This window comes from Elephantulus edwardii, unplaced genomic scaffold (assembly GCF_000299155.1).
Source record: "Elephantulus edwardii isolate Elephantulus edwardi_28Jun2011 unplaced genomic scaffold, EleEdw1.0 scaffold00023, whole genome shotgun sequence".
In the NCBI taxonomy this organism is placed as follows: Eukaryota; Metazoa; Chordata; class Mammalia; order Macroscelidea; family Macroscelididae; genus Elephantulus; species Elephantulus edwardii.
In genome coordinates this window covers 1,240,106-1,261,695 of record NW_006399773.1, presented here as the reverse complement: position 1 = coordinate 1,261,695, position 21,590 = coordinate 1,240,106, and the positions used below count along the sequence as shown (strand labels likewise).

The 21,590-nt window shown below is 40.1% G+C and overlaps 1 pseudogene; it reads right to left on the bottom strand.

Annotated features, from left to right (window-relative positions):
• Positions 1-7,414: 7,414 nt before the first annotated feature.
• The window catches only part of LOC102864124, a 16,429-nt pseudogene continuing 2,253 nt past the window's right edge, over positions 7,415-21,590 (bottom strand).

Here is a 21,590-nt window from a genome sequence, read left to right as displayed (position 1 = left end):
TAGATGATGAAGAGATTGAGATTGTTGACAGCTTCAGTTAGCTTGGCTCTACAATTGAGCCTCTTGGTACCAGCATCCAGGAAATTAATAGACAAATTGCATTGGAGAAGTCTGCTATTAGTGACCTCTTAAGGCACTGAGGAGAAATGATGTAAGTCTGGAGACTAAGGTGTGCCTGATACAGGCCATGGTCTTTGCAATAACTTGCTATGGGTCAGAGAGCTGGACAATGACTAGGGATAGCATACTGATGCAGAACACTTATGCTAATACTTAACCAATCCACATGATCTTTTGTTCACAATTACATATAGGAAAGGAAGAATCACCAAAGTACTAAGAGGAAAACTTTGCTCTAAAAATGACTAAAAGATCAGAGCTTTTAACTTATCCTTACAATTCTGACCAAGAATATGTTACTATTGTTAGCTGGTGTGAACTCAGGCTCTGACTCCACGTCACTCACAGCAGAACAGAATGCTGCTTGGTCCTGTATCATCTCCGTGATTGCTTGTCTTACTCCTCTGTGACCTGTAGACTTTTCATTGGTTGATAGATGGAAGCAGGAAGATACAAGGACTTTCTTCCAGTCCATCTTATTTTTAGATTCTCCTCTAACATCTGTGAAGCACTTTAACAAAACATAATTTTTAACTGAAAATGGGTGAATGACATGTATTGGCTGGGCATCAATAACAAAGCCACCCCTTTGTGATACTGCTGATACAATATATTTTATAGCTAAGATGATGATAAAATTATTATAAAATAAGGTGGCTCAATCTACAAGGAGTAGTGCTACTAAAGACTAAGCCTTTCTGGTGTTTCAAATCCACCAATGGCTCTGTGGAAGAAAGAGAGCAAAGTCTTTTCAAGCAATTAAAAGCCTCAGAATCCCAATGGAGGATAAGCTATGAGTTAGTTATGACTCAAAGCAAGTAAGTTTGTGAGAATTCTAATGCATTTTAACAAATTAAATATGAAGCGAATGAAAACCAACAAGACATTGTCCAATATGATTCATGAAATACCTATGGCCTCCTAGATTTTCACTATAAATAAGTGTTGTATACAATGATAGGATGATAGCAATATCAAGAAGCACACACTTCTACAAGGCACCAATTTTGTCTAAGGGAAAGCATGCCTTGTCTGAAACCTGTAGTGAAGTTCTACTCTGTCCTGTATACACTATGAGCTAAAATCATCTTAATGACAACAGTATATTGAATAAGAGTATTGACTACAATATAATAGACTGTCAAAAGAACAAATACATATCTTGAAGAAAGTAAAACCAGAGTGCTTCTTAGAGACAGGATGGTGAAAAGTCTCACTTATTTTGAAGATGTTTTCCAGAGGAATCAGTGCTTGGGGAAAGACACCATGCTGGGAAAGGTCAAGGGTCAGTGAAAGAAAGGATGACCTTGAATGAGATGGGTTGACACAGTGATGACCACAGGGGCTTGAGCAGGACAGAGATCAAGAGGGTAGACCATACAGGACAGGGAAAGGTGCAGATCTATTGTTCATAGGGTCACTTTACGTTGTAGCCAACATGATGGCCCTGAATGACAGCGAGAACATTCTCCTCCCTAGCCACCTCTTCAGTAAGCATGCCATCCTTGTCCCTCATAGTAAACTCAATTATCTTTCTTCATCTAAGTTTTAGGGAACCAGATTCTTGACTTAGACAAGAAGGGCTTATCTGTTGGTCTTTTGGGATAGATGGATAGATAGATAGATAGATAGATAGATAGATAGATAGATAGATAGTTACTTAGCTTATTAGAGCTTTTTCCACACTGTAGTATAGTTAGGCCAATATCCCAGCCTCCAAAGCTAGATGTCAAAAGCATCCCTCCAGTTGAACCTATCAAAGATATCCAAATATTTTCAAATGTCTCCTGGGAGGCAAAATGACCTTCGGTTGAGTAATGTTTTAGGACTTGAGTCACGTTTCTCCAATTAGGGGATTTGTGACTTTTAGAGGGAAATAAAAATCTGTCAAAAACATATAAAACTATTGATCTATTGGTTATCAGTCATTTTCAGATGCTAATACTCAAAGTTTGAGTATAAATAATCCTCAAGCTTGATTTATTTCTTTGTTTCCTCTCTCCATCTCTCTCTTTCTTTCTTGCAATGTCATGGTAGCAACCCTGAGGACATCAGATGTCACAACTTGAATCCCAATGAGCCGCATTGTTGTTGTGTACCTTCGAGTCAGAACTGACCCACAGCTGACCCTCCGGTGGGTTTTCAGAGGCAGTTAATCGCACAGGAGGAGGTTGCCTACCTTTCTCCTGCAGAGCAGCAGGTGGTCTCAAACCATGTGCCTTCAAGATCGGAGCACAGCTTCTTGCCACTAGGCCACCATAGCTCTAATGAGCCACTGTCTCTGCACAACCCTTTCAATCTATCCTCCTAACATTTGTATTCTAGAAAATAGTTGGTTTATCCATTCCTTCAAGGTTTTAAATGTCTGGATCGATCTCTCTCTCTCTCTTTATTTTTTTTTTCCATTTTAGCTTGCTAACCAGCCAGTTCTCACTTAAATCATCCCTCTTGGATTACTTTAGTCACTAATAGCCCAAATAGGCATTAATTCTTACTCTTTCCATCAACTTCCTTGAGAGTCTCAGGCTTAGTTGGTGTCCAGTCTCCTTTCAAGTTATCATAAATAATAGTTTTACCCTCAGTTCCACCACTGCATAACACATCTTTGTAAGTTTGTATCTTCAGTATAGCTTCCAGCCACTGAGCATTTCTGCAACACTCTCTTACAAATTGCCGGTTTACATACTCTAACAACAGAGTAAAAACTCAAGGCTTCAACACAACTTAATCCATTGACAATATTCTAATGTGGGGCAGTGAAAAGGATGTGTTCCAGTCTGTCAGTCAGAGAGTGAGAATTCCTTCTTTTGTAACTTTGTACTCTGTTGGCCTCCATACATGTAAGAGTTGTTTGTGCAGCAAGCTCAGAGCTCTGCTTGACTTCTATTCCTGCTCCATAAGCCACATTTCTGTCAGAAAATCCTTCTAACTGCTAGGTACCTGGGAATTTAACAGCTATTTGCCAAGGAGAGGGAGAAAATGAATATTGGCAAGTATTAGCAGTCTCTGAAAACAAGTCCGGAATGAACTTGGCATTCAGCGGGCTTTGAGAGAATGTGTTTAAAATTATTTATATAGATTCAAACCCAACAGAGTATCTTGTTGGGATATGCAGGTCTTACTAATATCATCATCAACTATGTGCTGTTGTGAAAGAACTGCGTCATAGTTTATCCTCCAGTGAATTTTCAGAGACTGTAAGTCACATGGGAGGAGATTGTCCATCTTTCTCCCGTGAAACAGTTGGTGGGTTTGAACCATGCACCTTTGGTTTGACAGCAGAACTATTTACTCAGCAGGCCACCAGAATTCCCCCTTGCTAATATAGGTAACCAAAACCCAAACACATGGCTGTCAAGTTAATTATAACTCAAAATAACCCTTCAGGATACAGTACAACAATGCTATATAATGCTTCCTAAGCTTCAATCTTTATGAACTGGGGTGAAACAAAATGGAAATAATCCCTGACCTTGATATTTGAAGCATTATCCTTCATATGGCACACATTTAATGATATTTAAGGCTCTATTTTCATCTATGAGCCTGAAATAGGACCGCTGATGGTGAGTATTATGTATTAAAAATATGGTAAGATGAATCAACTGCTATAACATGTTTATATGCTATGAATGTTGTTGTTGTTGTTGTTATGTGCCATTGAGTTGCTTGTGACTATGTATAACAGCCCTATACTCTATTCTATCCTGTGCTAACCTTATTGTCTCTGACATACCTACTCCCTTCACCCCAATCACTGAATCAATTCATCTTATCAAGGGTCTTCCTCTCCTGCACTGTCCCTCCATTCTCCCAAGCATAACGTCCATCTCCAAGGACTAGTCCCACCTTGCAACATATCTGAAGCAAGTCAGACAAAGCTTAGAATCCTTGCCTCCAAGGAGCAGCCTGTTTGTTCTCTTAGCAGTCCATGGTATATTCAATACTCTTCTCCAGCACCACAAATGAAAGGCATAAATTCTCCTTCTATCCACCCTAGTCATTGTCCAGCTTTATGACACATAGCTAGTAAATGCAAAGACCATGTCCTGTATCAAGCGGCTGTATTAGTCTCCAGACTGACATCATTGCTCTTCAGTACTTTGGAGAGGTCACTGACAGTAGACTTTCCCAGTGCAATTAATCTTTTCATTTCCTGGCTGCTGGTACCCAGAGTGTTGATTGTGGAGCCAAGCAAAATGAAGCTGTTAACAATCTCAATCTCTTCATCGTCCATTATGATACTGCCAATTGGCCCAGTGGTGAGAATTTTTGTCTTCTTGATGTTGAGTTTTAGTCCATATTTAATGCTGCAGTCTTTGACCTTCTGCAGCAAGTGTTTCAGGTCCTCTTCCATTTCAGCAAGCAAGATTGTGTCATCTGCGTAACACATATTGTTGCTAAGTCCTCCTCCAATCCTGATTCCACATTTCTTTTTATCTATCCCAGCCTCCCTGTTCATTTTTTCTGCGTCTAGATTGAAAAGGTTAAAAATAAAGATCTAGTTCTAGTCAAAGAATAGATTAGCAATCTGTTTTATGGTTTGGCAATATGAAAAAATATTCTAAAGATAAATATAGAAAACCACCCAAATAAAAAGTTCCAGAAGTGTCCAAAACAATGAATGCCATTGTCTAGTTTAACTTAGGAGAACCAATTACTACATTTCAAATTAATAATGGAGAACAAGGCCACTGATGCTTACTGTAAATGTCACTTTCAATTGCTACCCTGCTAGGAATATTATTATTTCTAGAAAATTTCCCCAAAAACATTTTCTTCTAGTGCTTTGTTTACCAGTAATTATCTGTCATTATTTGAATGTCTAATATCCAAGACTATTTTGAAAAGTAAGCAATTTTTTCCTCACCAATTACATCTTTGTGTGAAAATAGAGCTAGTGACTGCAAGATAGTAATAGCATTGGATTAGAACTACCTTTGTGAAAGCTTCACTCGGTAGGGCTCCATCTATAGCTCAGATAATGAATCCGAGTTATTTGGGGTCTGAAGCTTATCAAAAGAGATGGAATTAATCATGCTGGGCTGTATGATACGTTGTGGAGAAAGGACAGGACTCTGCAAAAATGAAAATAGCAAAATGATTTTCTCTGGGCTGTAGAATCCTTAGGTTACCCTCCTGGTCCCCCTACTGTCCATGGACAGATTGAAGCTTGGAGAAATCACTGATTTTAAAGTGATGGGGGAGGAGGGCGGAGACAGGCTGCACCTGGAAACCATTTTCTTGATTTGTGCTGGCTGGAGTCCTGGAGATAGAACAGCAAGAATGTCTCTCTGGGAATTCTTTGAAATCTGGGCAGGGCGATTTGTCTGAGGGGAAGCATGGGGTTGGGGGGATGAGGGTGGGGAAGCATTCATTCCTGGTTGCCACATTTTGTTGAGCAGTGGAGAAGTTTGGCCTGACTTGGGTTTGAGTTGAAAGGAAATCAATGAGGCAGTCTCAAGTATGCAGGAATTTGCTGCCCCTGAACTTGCCAGTTTTGGGAACATAAGGGGGTATTGTATCCTCTCTAGGGGGCTGCCAACATCAAGGCTCACAACCTCCTATGCAAAAGATCTTTCCATTAGCTGTGCAAATTACAACGTGTTTTCATCTGCTTGACCAGGTTCAAAGGATGACAGATAATTATCGCTGCTTACATTACCTGGAAATGCGCAGTAATGCATTCTGCTCCTGAGGTTCAGTTTTGTTGTGTCATCAGGCATTAACAGACTTGAAAGGATTTTATTTTTTCTTTCTATTTGTATAAACTTGTGCGCTCCAAATTGTGACAACCATGTTAGTGAACAAAGAGGACACACACACAAAAAAGATTAAACTAATAAATCTTAATTTCCATGTACCTTTTTTTTTTTTTACTATTTTGTGTGTGTGTACTGTCAAACCAGATCTGACTGGTACAGGAGGAGATTGCCCCTCCTTCTCCAGCACAGCATCTGGTGGATTCAAACCCTGCACCTCTGGGATTGCAGTGCAGCTTCTTGTCACTCGGCCACCAGAGCTCCCTCCATGGACATTTTGATACACTTTCACACACTATCTAGCATCACCGACTTCCCACCTGTTTTCCTTTCTTTGTACACTATGAAGCTGTACGCCTAACTTATGAAAACACTGATTATGATAAGAATGATCATTTTCTGAGCGGCTATTAGAGAATTGCGGTGATGTGGTGTGTTACATGTTCTGCCGCTAACAGAAAAGCTATGGTTCAAATCCACCAACTGCTCTGTGGGGTGAGAGAGTCAGTCTCCAATCATAAGGAACTACAACCCCACGTGAAGATTTACGGAAACCTAACAGAAGGTTGCTGGGAGTCAGAACTAAGTAGATGGCAGTGCATTTGTTTTTCTGTCCCAACGTTTAATGTGGCATAAAAAGTTTGTGATCAGCCACTAACTTAAAAGTTGGAAGACTGAATTAACTTATCCATCTTGGCCTAGTTGTAAGAAGCTGTGGTGTAAACCCCAAGGCACCAGTTCTAATCCGTCAGCTGATCTATGGGAGAAGCACAGACAATCTCTCCTGTGTTATTTACTGCCTCTGAAAAACCGCTGGAGGGTCAGCTATGGTTCAGTTCTGACTCACACAACAACAACAGTGGTCCTGCAGAAGAAAAGGCCTGGTGACCTGCTTCCATTAAGATTACAGCCAAGGAACCATATGCAGCATTTCTACCCTGTAAACCCCAGGGGTAGGCGTGGGGGAACCAGGTGTCTCAAGCAACTCATCACAATAACATTGTACCAGGAACTTTATCCACACTGTTTCTAATCTTCATAACATCATTGAAGACAGATGCTAAAATGCACTTTTGTTAAATATATCCATATACTTAGCAGAGTGAATAAGGGACTTATTTAGGAAAACTTCTAAGGAGTCATTGGACTATGAGGTTTAAGGCTACAATCTTTGGGCATAGCTAATGTCAACTGCATAACACAAATCACAAATATATTTTCTATCCTATTGTGGCCAGAGGCAATAGAAATCAGAAAATGAAGAAAGAACAGCTAAGAGGCAATGATTAACTTCTCTTTACTTAGAGCACAAAAGAGTGAGGATCAGACTCGAGATCAAGGAAACAATCAGCCCAAAAGATTTAAGAGTCACAGCTGCCATTACCATGAGGCCAGAAGAACTACATGGTTGGTACACAGTTACCACATCAGTAGCCCTGATCAAGACCTTAGAAGGTCCTGGACAGTATGGGAGGAAAATGTAAAACTTTAACACCATAAAAAACCCCTAGATTTCTTGGTTTGATAGAGCCTCATGAAACTCCTGAGCTGTGGCTCTCAGATGCCTTGAAACTTGCACCTGTGGCCACCCCCAAGGGTTGTCTTGCAGTCAGAGAGCAGATACACCTATAAAGTGAACAATAACGTGCATGAGAAACATACTTCATATCCATATGAGACCAAAAAGGACAGCATTTGCCCCAAAACAAAGCTCAGAGGCAAGGAAGGAGCAAGAAGAAAGATGAATAGACAAAAAGAAATCAGAGGGGAAAATGGTAAGAGTGCTACTACATGGAGGGAGCTGCAACTAATGTTTCAAAACAAAATGTGTAAAAAAAAGTTGACTAGAAGACTATCTCTGAAACTTCCACTCAAACAACAATTTAAAAAAGTAGATGAAAAACTGAGAATAACAAGAGTCCAGTTTAGTCAATTCTACTCACATTCCACATGATTCAGAGGAGAATTGCATCACATAAGACTTTTCTGCTTTCTGTCTGAAAGTAGGTCAGCAGGTCTTTCTTCCAATATGTCAACTGGTAGCTTTGAACCACCAATCTTTTGTTTAGTGCTCAAGCACATCATCATTCATCCTGTCTAGGAACTTGAGTATAGGTACAATTATGTTTAATAATGAAAAAAGTAAATCTGATTTTTTTTTCCAAGACAATATAATCCATGCAAAAGACTGGACCTTGTGTTGTGTCTGGGAAGTGAAGCTTCAAATTTCAGGCTCTTTACAACTGATTTCGTAGGTAATTTCACAGACCTCTGTTCCTAAACAAAGAAGACCAAGGAATTCTTGATTCCTTGGAAGTGTGATAATAATGAGGAGTATTGAATATACAATGGACAATAAAAGGACAAAGAGATCCATCTTGGAGGAAGTGCAACCAGGGTGCTTGTTAGAGGCAAGGACGATGAAACTTCATCTAACATCACACACTTTAGGCATATCACCAGGAGGCCTTGGAAAAAGACATCATGCTGGGAAAAGTAAAGAGTCAGCGAAAGAGAAGAGAGTCCTCAACTGGATGGACTGACATAGTGACTGCAATAATGGACTTGAACGTGATGGAGATCGTGAGATGGTGCAGGATAGCACAAGATTCCAATCTCTTCTTCATAGGGTTGTAGTGAACTTGATGGTACATAACACCATCAATGACCTTCTATTTAAGAGAGCTATGTATTTTAGACTTACATGCTACTTTCCATGTTCTCATGCAAAAGAAATTCCACAGACTCAAGAATGTATCCAAGTTTGAATTTTTATTTTAAAATGTATAATTTATGACTTCAGATAAGACAATTCATATGACATCAACTTCTCCATCTGCTACATAGATATTGTAAACATGTTCCCGTGCCATAGGGGCATTGTTCAAACAGTTGTTGATGTTGTTGTTAGGTACCAGTCCTGCTGAGTCAACAAAGACGCTTCGTGATAAGGTAAAACCAGTAGATCTACACCTTGCCCTCTCCTGTGACAACCTCATGATCTCTGTAGTACTCAAGTTTATTGTTGTGGTCACTGTGTCAAATCATTTTGTGGAGGTTCTTCCACACTGACAGTCTACTTTCCCAGCATAGTGTTTCTCTACAAAGATTGGTGACACCTGAAAATATGACCCAAGAAAGACAAAGGTTATCATCCTTTCCTCTAAGGATCACTCTAGTTGTATTTCCTCCAAGATAGATTTTTTGTCCTTTTGGGAGTTCGTAAGATATTTAGTACTCTACTCCTGCCGAAAATTTTCTAAGTATAGATTTTTTTCCCCTTCTTCTGTTATCCTTATTCACTGATCAACTTCAGATGCATAGGAGACAATTGAAAATACAATGGCTTGAATCAGGTGCATCTTAGTCTCTTACCTGATATTACTGCTCTGTAACAGTTTGCAGAGGTCCTTGACAACAAATTTCCCCAACGCATCACCCCTCTTAATTTCTCGACTGTTGCTACCATGGATGCTAAGTACAGCTACAAGCAAAATGAAAGGGTTGACAATTACAATCTTTTCTCCTTCTATCATAATGTTAGGGAGCTCTGGTGGCTTAGTGGTAAGGAGTTGCCAATCCAAAGCTTGTTGTTATTATGTGTCATCAAGTCACCTGAGACTCATAATGATCCTATGTACAATAGCTCTTAAGCATGCCCTGTCCTAACCCAGTCTCACTGATTCTGACATACCTACTCCCATTGCCCTAGTTACTATATTAATCCATCTCCTCTGGGGTCTTCCTCTCCTGCACTGTCCCTTCACCCTTTCAAGCATGATGTTCTGCTCCAAGACCTGGTAACTCCTGTCCACATGTCAGGAAAAGAATATGGATGACAGAATAAGAATTGATGCCTTTGACTTGTGGTGCTGGAGAAAAGGATTCAACATACCATGGAGTGCCAAGAGAACAAACAAGTCTGTCCTGTAGACGGTCAAAGCAAGTTGCTCTTTAGAGGCAAGGATTTTTGAAGCTCTGTCTTAAATATTTTGGGCAATGTTGTCAGGAGGGACCAGCCCTTGGAGAAGGGCATCATGTTTGGAAGGGGGGAGGGATAGTACAGAAGAGGAAGACCCTAGATGAGAAGGATAATAGGGATAATGATGGTAGGTGTGTCAGAGATAGATTGACTTAGGACAGGACAGGGTGTAGAGCGCTCGTGTATAGAGTTGTTATGCGTTGTAATCAGTGTGATGGCACATTACAACAACAACAACAACAATATATTACATTAGGCAAACCTGCTGTCAAGGACCTCTCCAAGTTTTTAAAAAGCAATCATGACAGTTTAAATTCTAAGATGGATCTGATTTCAAGCTATAGCCTGTTAAATTAGTTAGTATGTATCTGAAAGTTGGACAATGACTTCAAAGGACAAAAAAATAGATGCCTTTGAGTTGTCATGTTGGAGAAGAGTATAGAATATCCCATGGGATTCTCAAAGAACAAACACATCTTGATGAACAAATAGCAGCTCTTGCAGCCATAATGTTCCTTGGAGACAAGGATGATGAGGTTCCTCTCACACATTTTGGGCGTGTTGTTAGGAGGGATGATCTTTTGAAAAGGACATCATATTTGGAAAGGTCAGCCAAAGAGAGGAAGATTCTCAATAAGTTTAAGCGACACAGTGACTGTAATAATGATCGTAAGGATATCAGAAATTATGAGGATGACACAGGATAGGGCAAGATTTAGACCTATTGTTTACAGATCGTTGTGAGTCATAGTTGACTCAATAACATCAATCAAAATTGACAGAGTCAGAGTTAGCTCACCAGCGTTGAGGTTCTTCTCATATAATGCAAAATGAATAGGCATTTTAATACTTTATATGTTTACTTTTCGTCTCAAATCTCCACAATTATTTTATAATTAATAAAATCCCAATTATACATATAGTTTGACATAATCAGTAACAGGTTCCTTACTCCCTCCCTTTTATTCTATTCTTTCTATGATTGCTTCATTGCTTCAACTATTTGTAGGAAATTTGTTGTTATGTGTTCGCAAGTCAACTGACTGATGGAAACTTTGTGAACAACAAACTGGAAACCTTTCTTGTCTTTTACATCACAATCTTGGCCTTGCTTGAACCCACTGTTACAACCATAGCATTAACTCAACTTGAGAGGTGTCCTGTCTTCCACTGACCCACCACCTTCCCCAGCATGCCTTATTCCAAGGACTGGCCCCTGCTGAACAACATGCCTATAGTACATGAGATGGCATTTCATCATTCTTGCCTCTAAGAAGCACCCTGGGTACACCTCTTTCAAGACAGATTTACATTGTATAGTCAATACTTCACGAACACCTTAATTCAAAGCACTGAATCTTTAGTCCCCATTATTTATTGTCCAACTTTCAGATTCATAGGAAATAACAACAACAACAACAAAAATGGATTAAGTGTCCTTAGTCTTTCAACTGAGATCCTTGATTGAGCAAGTACTATATGCTAAACCATATGCCATTGGAGATATGTTGTTGTTGTTATGTGCCATCGAGTCATTTGTGGCTCATAGTGACCCTAAGTACAACAGCCCTAAACCCTGCTCTATCCTGTGCCAATCACACTGCCTCTGACACACCCATCCCAATTACCCCAGTCACTGACTCAATCCATCCTATAGAGGGTCTTCCCCTCTTGCACCATCCCTCCGCCCTCCCAAGCATGATGTCCCTCTCCAAGGACCTCTCCCTCAGAATTGGAGATATAGGCATGGAAAAATTAACTTGTAATGCTCACTAGTTTACCATTTGGGGGTGGGGGGGGGGGAAGACAGGAAAACAGGTTCCTATATAGGGTCTGAACAGTGCAAAGCGGTATTACCAAGCCAGACTGACTGACTTGGAAAAAAGGTTCTAGAAAAAGTGACACTTAGAATGAACTCTGATGCATGAGTGGAAGTAAGCCAGACAAAGAAGGTGAAGGAGAGGCAGAGGACATCACAGATGGAGATAGCAGTGTGTGCGAAAGCGCAGCCCTATTAAAATGCAGGACACTCTCCATTAACTGCAAGTTGATAGACTTGGCTCAAGCACAGGGAGCAAAGGCAAGGGATGGGAAGTCGGAAGCTGCAAGCTCAAGATCTGAACCTCCCAAGTACCACATGTGAATCCGATGCTCATAAAAGGGCACAGACAATGCCCTTAAATTCGAAGCAGAACGTGCTCGCAGGAAGGCTTGCAAGGGCAATTGTGGGTAATACATATACATGTGTTGAGTTTTCTGAATATTCTAATCAGGGAATCATTCTAATTGGTGAGGTTTATTGTGGCACATCTGTTGAGCATATCATCTGTTAGAGAGTAGTTCAATGTCAGCACCCGTATGAGGAAAAGCCTGCCGCATTTAGAACAAAAGGGAAATAATCGTGCAAAATATTCTACATGCTCATTTTCGTACAGTGTTGACTTTCACTGGGAGAGTAAATTTTCTACTGAGGCTCAATGTCAAGAAGACAAAGATTCTCACCACTGGACCAATTGGCAGCGTCAGGATGGATGACGAAGACATTGAGAGTGTTCACAGCTTCAGTTTGCTCAGCTCCACAGTCAACACTCTTGGCACCAGCAGTCAGGAAATCAAAAAGCGTATCGCGATGGGAAAGTCTGCTGTTAGGGACCTCTCTAAAGTACTCAGGAACAACGGTGTCTCTCTGGAGACTAAGGTGCTCCTGATACAGGCCATGGTCTTTGCAATCGCTTGTTATGCATCAGAGAGTTGGACAATAACTAGGGAGTACAGAAAGAGAGTGGATGCTTTTGAGCTGTGGTGCTGGAGAAGAGTACCGAATGTACCATAGACTGCCAGGAAAACAAACAGATTCATCTTGGAGAGGATTAAACCAAGCTACTCCTTGGAGGCAAGGATTCTGGGGCTTCGTCTGACATACTTTGGACATGTTGCCAGGAGGGACGGGTCCTTGGAGAGGGACATCATGCTTGGGAGGGTGGAGGGACCGCGCAGGAAGGAAAGACCCTCTATGAGATGGATTGACTCGGTAACTGGGGTAATCGGGATGGGTGTGTCAGAGGCAGTGCGGTTGGCGCAGGATAGAGCAGGATTTAGGGCTGTTGTGCATAGGGTCGCTATGAGTCACAAATGACTTGATGGCACATAACAACAACAACACTGAGTAGACAATATACTAAATTTGGTTAGCAAGAAGGAGTTTTTCACTAAGATTTTAAACAATTTTTAAAGAGAAAAGCTCTTCAAAGTTATCTGATAACCCCTTGCTTATATAAATTATGTAATAAATGCTACACAGAGAGTAAAGCAACAGAGAATAGAGATAAGAAATTAACTTTCTTGAAACAGTTATATTCTATTGTGTCAGAATAATAGAACTTGGAACATCTAAAACCAGTAACAAGTCCAACCCAGTTTAAACTATCAGATTTCAGCCATTTACATCAACTCATATTATAGCACCTGGTCAAGTTATAGTCAACTCAATCTTGACTATGGGCACCAGCTGCAAACTCAGGCATCCAGGCATTGCATGCCAGGTGGTTACTTTATTCTTTTCACTAACCCCTCACATGGGCAAAACCAACAGATCAGGAGTTCTCAGGGCTCCCTGCACATCAGACCTATAATCTCTCTTCCTTTCACTCTTGTGTGTGCTAGGTCAACAGGTGCCAAAGGAGCATATCCATTTAGTTCACCTCTTATTTGCTATGTTCTGGTAGTTTCAGTAATCCAGTGGACTCAGGTCATCACCATTGGCTCTTATTAACTTAAAATCCTAGAAACGGAGGCTTTCGTTGGGCCCTGACTTTTTCGGCCTCGTATCATCCAAAGGCAAATCACTTGCTTTAATCTTAAATCTTTGATTTACTTTGCAGTCCTAGGTCAATACTGGGTAGGACAAAGCCTTCCCAAAAGGTCTCAAGGGAAATTTTCCTTCCCCTTTCAATTTATGCAGTTATATCCAAAGGTGAACTTCCCAGCTTTCTATAATTTACCATAACCACATTCATTTCTACCACTGATTTTCTACTACTACAACGTAGAAACATTCAATATCCAGCAAGTGCATTCAGATAAACACATAGACCTAACACAGAAGACTTTTAAAGGCATCTTAGTTTCATCTTTACCTTCTCTATCCTTCATTATTCTGAAAGTTCCAGTGTCTTCAGACCTTCTGTAAGGCTGAATGAAGGCCCTCAGTGCTGGCTCTGTGGGGCTACAGTTCCAATTAATGTCTGTCTTACTTGAGTCTCTGGTTCTCTGCTGCTGTTGCTACTGTTAATGGCTCTAGCCCTACTGTGTCTTACATAGGAATTTTTGCCCCCAAATAGACATGCTACCAACTATTTCTCCATGTTCATGGTAGCAAGATTCCCATTTTCTGTCTAAATCTCAATTTAAGTCTGGCAAGATGGCAAGGCTGACCAATCCATTCTTTGTGGTTGTGTTGCTGTTAAGTGCTACCAAGTCATAGACGACTCACAGCAACCCTATGAATGAAAGACCTGAACACTTGTACATCTTTCACCATTTCTCTACGCTCATAGAGTTTGCAGAGACAAGCTATTTCTGAAGTGGATGCTACTCCTGCTTCCAAGCCTGTTTGAATCAGGGAGTTCCACCAAACACTGTCCACCATGAGTAACCATTATCACATTTGACACATCAGTGTCAAAGTGTTTAGCATCACAGCAACCATGAGTTATGTCTGTACAGCAAATGGACAGACCAGCACTATACCATTTAGAAGAATATCTGAACAAAAACAATTAAAAGCAGGCCTGAGGGCTGTAGATTAAAATTCCCGCCTTTGGCTTGGTAGCATAATTTTCTACCCACTAGGCCAACAGAGCTCTCTCTATGACTCACTGCAATTCCATGAACAACAGATCTAACCCTTGTCCTAGCCTACGCCATCCCCACCAGGCAAGACATGCTCGAGCCCAAGGTGTTCATGGGGCAAGTTCTCTGTGTAAGCTCTGGTCCTAGCTATTATGTGTTCCACTACAACTAAGGAAGTCTGAGAATATGAGAGAGCACAACTTAAAACACTGGCAACATGAGCCAATGTTAGGGAAAATGTTAGTGAAGGATAAGCATCCTCTACTTTGCTCTTAGCTCTTGAAGACTGTAGCACTGCTGTTGAAGAGGGACTGTGTGCCCCTTCCTCTTCTTAGGATTATTGTTATTGGCAGATTACCAAATTTTGCCAAAGAACTCATCTCCACTGCACAGAAAAGTGGAGGGCAGTTAGAGTGTTCCCATAAACAACATTGGGAACTGGGAAAAAGAGAAAAGAAATCAAGGTATCAGGTAGTAGTTAGTAATTCTATTTATGAGGTACCACAAGACAGTATCCCCATGGCAAAAAGCAAGAAGAATAGTGTTCCTGAGAGTGATTCACCCCAATATTTGGTATTTGCTGTATTCTGAAAAGTATTAGGTGCATTGTTAATTCTCACCCATTGTCCTTGAGTTGCAATTGACTCACAGCCGACTCGTCAAAGGGTTATTTGGATTGTTCAGTTTTTGTTTTTGTTTTTTTTTTTTAAAAAAAAGTAAAAACAAAGATATTTTCTCCAGTCATTTTTCAGTACTTTTGAAATTCTTGTGGTTTTTTTCATTCACATTGTGTTTCCTATGTTCATCCCCATACATTGTGTCTTATAAAATTAATCACAATTCATCTATGTCCACTATTACCCCATCTTTTCAGATCCCCACTGGATCTTCCCCACAGGAGGAGCTTGCCCTTCTTCCTCCTCTGGAAAGGTTGATGGGTTCTAATGACCACCTTTAAGTTAGCAGTGTAGCTCTCCAAGGACTATGCTGCCACTTCAATTATTAATCAGTACCTGTACATTTTTTAAATGTATGAAAAATCCTAGATGAGAATGTAGGATGAATTTCAACCGAAGAACAATGAAAAAAGTTGCAACCAACTTGTGAGACAATCCAGCACAGTCTTGTCAGTAGAGGGGGCAGAGGTGTCAATTTTAAGAAAGTTAACACAATCGCTGTGTAACTTAGTGATGAGCTTCCGTACAGCTTGAACTTCATATCTAGGATGTGATAGTTATTCAGTCACTTGTAAGGGTTGATATTAAACTAGAGCCATAACAATAATAAATAATGACTTGGATCCATATAAGAAATGTTCTTATAGACCACAGAATATAGCCATCTCCTCTTACTGAGCATTACTTTGCAATTCCAGGGTGACTAAGAAGGCCAGATACAAAATTGATGTGCTCACAAATAAGGTAAATGATTCCATTTCAACTAAGAGAAATTTACTGGCACAAGATGCTGTTTTTTTAATTTATTTATTTTTTTTACAAGATGCTGTTGAACTGACTTACCAAAGCAAATTACATTTGACCAATCATCCCAGAAATAGCAGTTGCATTTTTTTTAAAAAAGATAATATAAAAAAATTTAATATAATTAAGCTCAACATAAATGATTTTTCATAAACCATTATATCGCAAAGAAAATGAAAAGATAACACATATTAATTGTAAAGTCATAATTCTGCAAAGTTATTTTCTTGAAAGAAAAAGAGTCAATAAGTAGAAAATATTTTAAGAAATATCTCCTTTCAGGCTTCTAAGACAGCTTTGCAGTAAAGTCCTACTCATCCATGTTTTTGAGCGTCAGAGACCTCGAGTCTTGTATCGATTAGCTTCAGGTCACTTTCCAAGCCCCAACTTCCACTCAACATTTATCTTGAGGCTTCAGCACTCCCTGACTGGATTACTGCTAACTTTCTGTCTGCAGTGATCCTGCTGCTACGATTCTTTCTTAGGAAGTGTCACCGGAATGACTGGGACTCGAAAATTAGAATACCAGCTCTAGAAGATGGATCTCTCTCTCTCTGGAAGCTCTGGAGCAAGGTCTTTTGTCTCTTCTGAGCTTCTGCTCTTGGGAATCTTCATGGAGTTTAGAATATATCCCTTATTTGTGCTTCATTCGCTTGTTGTTTAATGGCTTTTCTATTTCAAAAGGGCATATTTCAAGACCTACAGTAGCACTATTTCATGAATATACCAAAGACAACCCATTCCCAAATGGGATTACAGTCACAGACATAGAGGTTAGGATTTACAACACACATCGTTTTGGACACAATCCAACCCCTAACGCTAACTAAATCTCCTTTTTATATTAGTGTCATTCACCATCATGAAGCTTCTATCTGTCTTGTATTGCAACTTTCCATGAAGAGATGTAAAATATATATCCGAGAGCCAATGCTAGCTCCATAAATAGTCCATTATGGGATATTAATGAAAGGCATTTCCAAGGTACCCATTGTGGTAGCTTAGCTAAGGGCTCATAAAAAGTGATAAATCAGTTGCTAAACAGTTGATCTATGGTACTTAACATATAAAATGTGGTCTGTGTCAGATATGGTTGCAGATTCTCCTAATCCACCAGTAAGCTGATACAAATAATGGAAAGGGGTGGGGGTGGGGGGAACCAACCCAGTGAATTGTCATCACTGTGCCCACTTGTCTTTATGATTCCCTGACCTCTCGATGTTCAGAAACAATCACTGAAACCATAAAGCCACATCTGGTGACTGAATAATATCTCTTGCCATATGGTCCCTGGAAAATTTACTGTAAGAGAATTTAACAAGTTCCAAGGGGAGAGAACTATGAGAAGACCGAAGGGAGAGCTCATGTGCAGGAAGTATTCCCAATAATGACTGTTACTGTCATTTAAAAAAAAAAATTCCACAACTGTTTATCATTCTAAGAACAGACTGCTCACTTAGCCTACCAAGTCAATGATGAGTTAGATGGGCATGAGTCCTGTGAATCAACTGATAAGTGTTTAGAGCCATTTAAGTTCCCCCTGGGCCCCTAACCAACTATCTATTCCACATTCAGCCCCCATTTCATGCAAATCATAGCCACAACAGTCTTTCATAGCCTGGCATTTCAGGGAAAAGAGAGTCTCTTTAGGAGCCTAAAGAATAAGCCTCAGTGGGGAATTTTAGCCTCTGGCTGTTTTATAAAATAAATACTTCAACAAAACCATTTGCATAATGAAACTGTATCATCCATAAGAGATTTAGGAGATTGTATCAAATGAAGCTAAATTCTAGTTTAAGAATGTTTTATAGAGGACAGAGAGGAGGATCTTCTCAATCCACACAGATTTTATTGGGGAAGGGCAAGGGAAGGACTCTTCTCAGTTTGTACCAATTTCCATGATTTACCTGCGGTTGCTTTCACCAGGCTGCTGCCTTTTCTGCTGTGAAGTGTTAGGTTGTTACGTGCTGTAGGCTGTTGTGTGCCGTCAAATCACAACAGTTGCATAGCTGACCCTCCAGCGGGTTTTTAGAGGCTGTAATCGCATAAGAGGAAATTGCGCATCTCTCCCGTAGAGCAGCTGGTGGGTTCAAACCAGGAGCCTTTGGATTAGCATCCCAACTGCTTACCACCAAGGCACCAGAGCTCCGTTCTAATGTGAAAGCTTTTCTATTTGATTCACAAGTAGATAAATGATTGGAGTCTAGGGTACTTCCATTAGAACAAGACAAAGAAAGCAGCACACAATCACCTCATTGTGTCCCCTTAAAACTAAAGTTTCCTTAGAGCATAGGTTCCTGTTGTCACATACCGAATTCTACCAGAGTAAAAGTGAATCAGATATCATGAACTCTCCTGTTTATTTGCCTACTAAGTCCTAGTGATAAAATAGTTAAACATTGGCTGTTAACTGAAAGGTTGATCGTTCTAACCCAGACAGTGCTTCTGAGGGAGGCAGACCTTTTTATATGGCAACTGTTATCAATAAAAATTTCTTAATCCTGCTATGTACATTATCTTCAGTACTGGTTCTTAGTACAGGACCAGACTGAGGGCTGCTAGGCCCAAAGGATGTAAATCAGGATTGGATCCTTTCTCTATAACTATTCAATCTGTCTTCTGAGCAAATAATGCATGACTCTAGATGCTATAAAGAGGAATGTAGCATCAGGATTGAGGGAAGAATAATCAACAACCCGTGTTTATATAGATAACACAAACTTGCTTGCTGAAAGTGAGAAGGACATGAAATACTTGCTGCAGAAGCACAAGTACAGCCTTCAGTCCAGATTATATCTCAATGTCAAGAAAACAAAGTTCTTCACCACCAACAGTCAACATGATAAGTGGAGAAAGGATTGAGGTTAATGATTTCAACTTGCTTGGATCAATAATCAATGCTTTTGGTAGCAGCAGTCAAGAAATAAGGAGACACACTGCACTGGGAAGTCTGCTGTGAGGGACCTCTCCAAAATGCTGAGGAGCAACGATGTCAATTTGTTGACTGAACAAATTTAGGTCATGTCTTTCTCAATGACCTGACACATATCAGAGAGCTGAGCAATGAATAAGGATTATAGCAGAATTGATGCTTATGAGGTGAGGTGCTAGAGAAGAGTGCTGAATATCCCCAAAGACTGCCAAAAGAACAAACATATGTCTTGGGAAAGGTACAGCCAGCTCCTTGGAGGCAAAGATGACAAAGCTTCATCTTTCATGCTAAGGACATGTAGCTAGGTGAGAATATTTCTTGGAAAGGGACATTATGCTTGGAAAGATGGGGTGTCCATTAAGGAGAAGAAGATCCTTAACAAGATGGATTGGAAAGATGGGGTGTCCATTAAGGAGAAGAAGGCCCTTAACAAGATGGATTGACACAGTGACTTCAGCAATGGCTCTAGCGTGTCAGAGATGATGAGGATGGCACAGGATAGGGCAGGGTTCAGATTAGCTGTTCAGAGTGTTGCTATACATTGCATCAACTCAATGACACCTAACTAAGAACAGCAACGACTGTGTACAGGCACCAAAGGTACTAGAAGTCTGCAATAGTTACAGGCCATTTTGCACAATTGAGTAATCATGCCCGATACGCATATAAACTATCTTTTCCTTCACTTAAGCCAAGTCGCCTGCTTTTGGCTGCTGAAAGGTCTTAGGGCATGTTTAATCCTAGCTTTCTGGATAGAATGATCATGGCAAAGCAGGTTTGTAAAGAAATCAGAAAAACTGAGTGCTCATTACTAACTGTATCTGTTACATGCAGCCAGCAGTTTCAATGGCCTGAGACTCAGGCAGAACTGGTAGGTCAGCACCTGCCCATTTTAGGCTTGTACAAGCAGCTTGAGCTTAATGACTAACTCAAAGGTTGACAGTTTGAACCCAGCAAACTGAGACACTAAAGAACAAACCTTTGCTTCCACAAACATCATTCCATGAAAATCCAATGTAAAGTATACAGAGGTCAAAGTTTACCAGAAGGTACCAGAGATGTGCAGAAAGACATCCTCAGCTTCTGTTAAAGGTGCTAAAAAAGCTGAGTACTGGTTAATGGGGATGGTTGAATAACATGATGAATATATTTAATATGAATGACCTATACATCTACAGATGATTGAAATGGTGAATGTTTTGTTACCTATATTTTACACACTCGTGATTGTATGCATACACACAATATTTATTTGTTTATTTTTTAATCTGTAGAACAGATCTACACAGTAACCGGTGGGATCCCCATCAGTTGAAATTGACTCCGCAGTAATGAATTTAGATTTTTTTGTGTGTTTATGGTGCTTTGTAAAACAAGGGGGTGGGGGGAAGGAAAGGACTAATAAACAATTAAATGTTATTTTTATCACTATTCTAAATCCCCAATATATAGACCATCATTGAGGGGTTTTTTAGATATTTGAAATACAACTTTAATCTTTTAATTTAATACAACTGTTATTCTTTTAATGAAAATTATGAGAACAACAGTAACAAATAAGGTGTTACCACAGAATATTGTGATTTGACTGTAGCTTTCTTGTATTTGAAACTCAAGAAGAAAATTGCCCTCCAAAACAGCTAAACATGCAGGTCCAAAAACAAAGGGTTTTTTTAACTGCCATACTCACTCTGAAGCCCATTCGTCTCTCCTTCAGCATCCCAAAGATTAGCACATGTTCTGCTTAGCTAGATAATAAAGTGGCAAACACGCGGCACCACTGACATCACAGGACAGTTGCCTATAAAAATTAGACTTCTGACGCTGGGCTCCAGCTTCATTCCCTCACAGACCATCATCTTTGTCCGGGAGAGAAGTTGTCTGCACAACCTTTAAATCATGTTCATATTGTGCTACCAAAGCTGGGTCCATGACAACTTCTGGTGGGGCAAGAGCAGGCAGGGAAACAAACTCCAAGTTAGGGTCTCTAATTAGTTTTCTAGCAAGTCAAAGCAAAGGCTTTTCAAAATTGTAGTTCCTTTTGGCAGAAATACCATGGTACTCACGGTTCTTCTTTTGGTGGAAAATGATAGATTTTGCCTTAACTTTCCTGTCCTTAATGTCCACTTCATTGCCACACAACACAATGGGGATCTTTCCACATCCTTGAACTAGATCTGTGTGATTGTTAGGCACCTTCTTGTAGGTAACTCTCAATGTCACATAAAACATGATAATGGAACACTGGGCTTGGATATAATAGCCATCCCTCAGTGCCCCAAATTTTTCCTGGCCAGCTGTATCCCGCACATTGAATTTAATTAGTCCTCTGTTGGTGTGGAACAAGAGAAGATGAGTCTCCACACCCACAGTGGTTACATACTTCTAGAATTCACCAGTCAGATGACATTTCACGTCTCATATGACGTTTTTCCTACAAAGCAGCCTGAACGTCTTCTTTC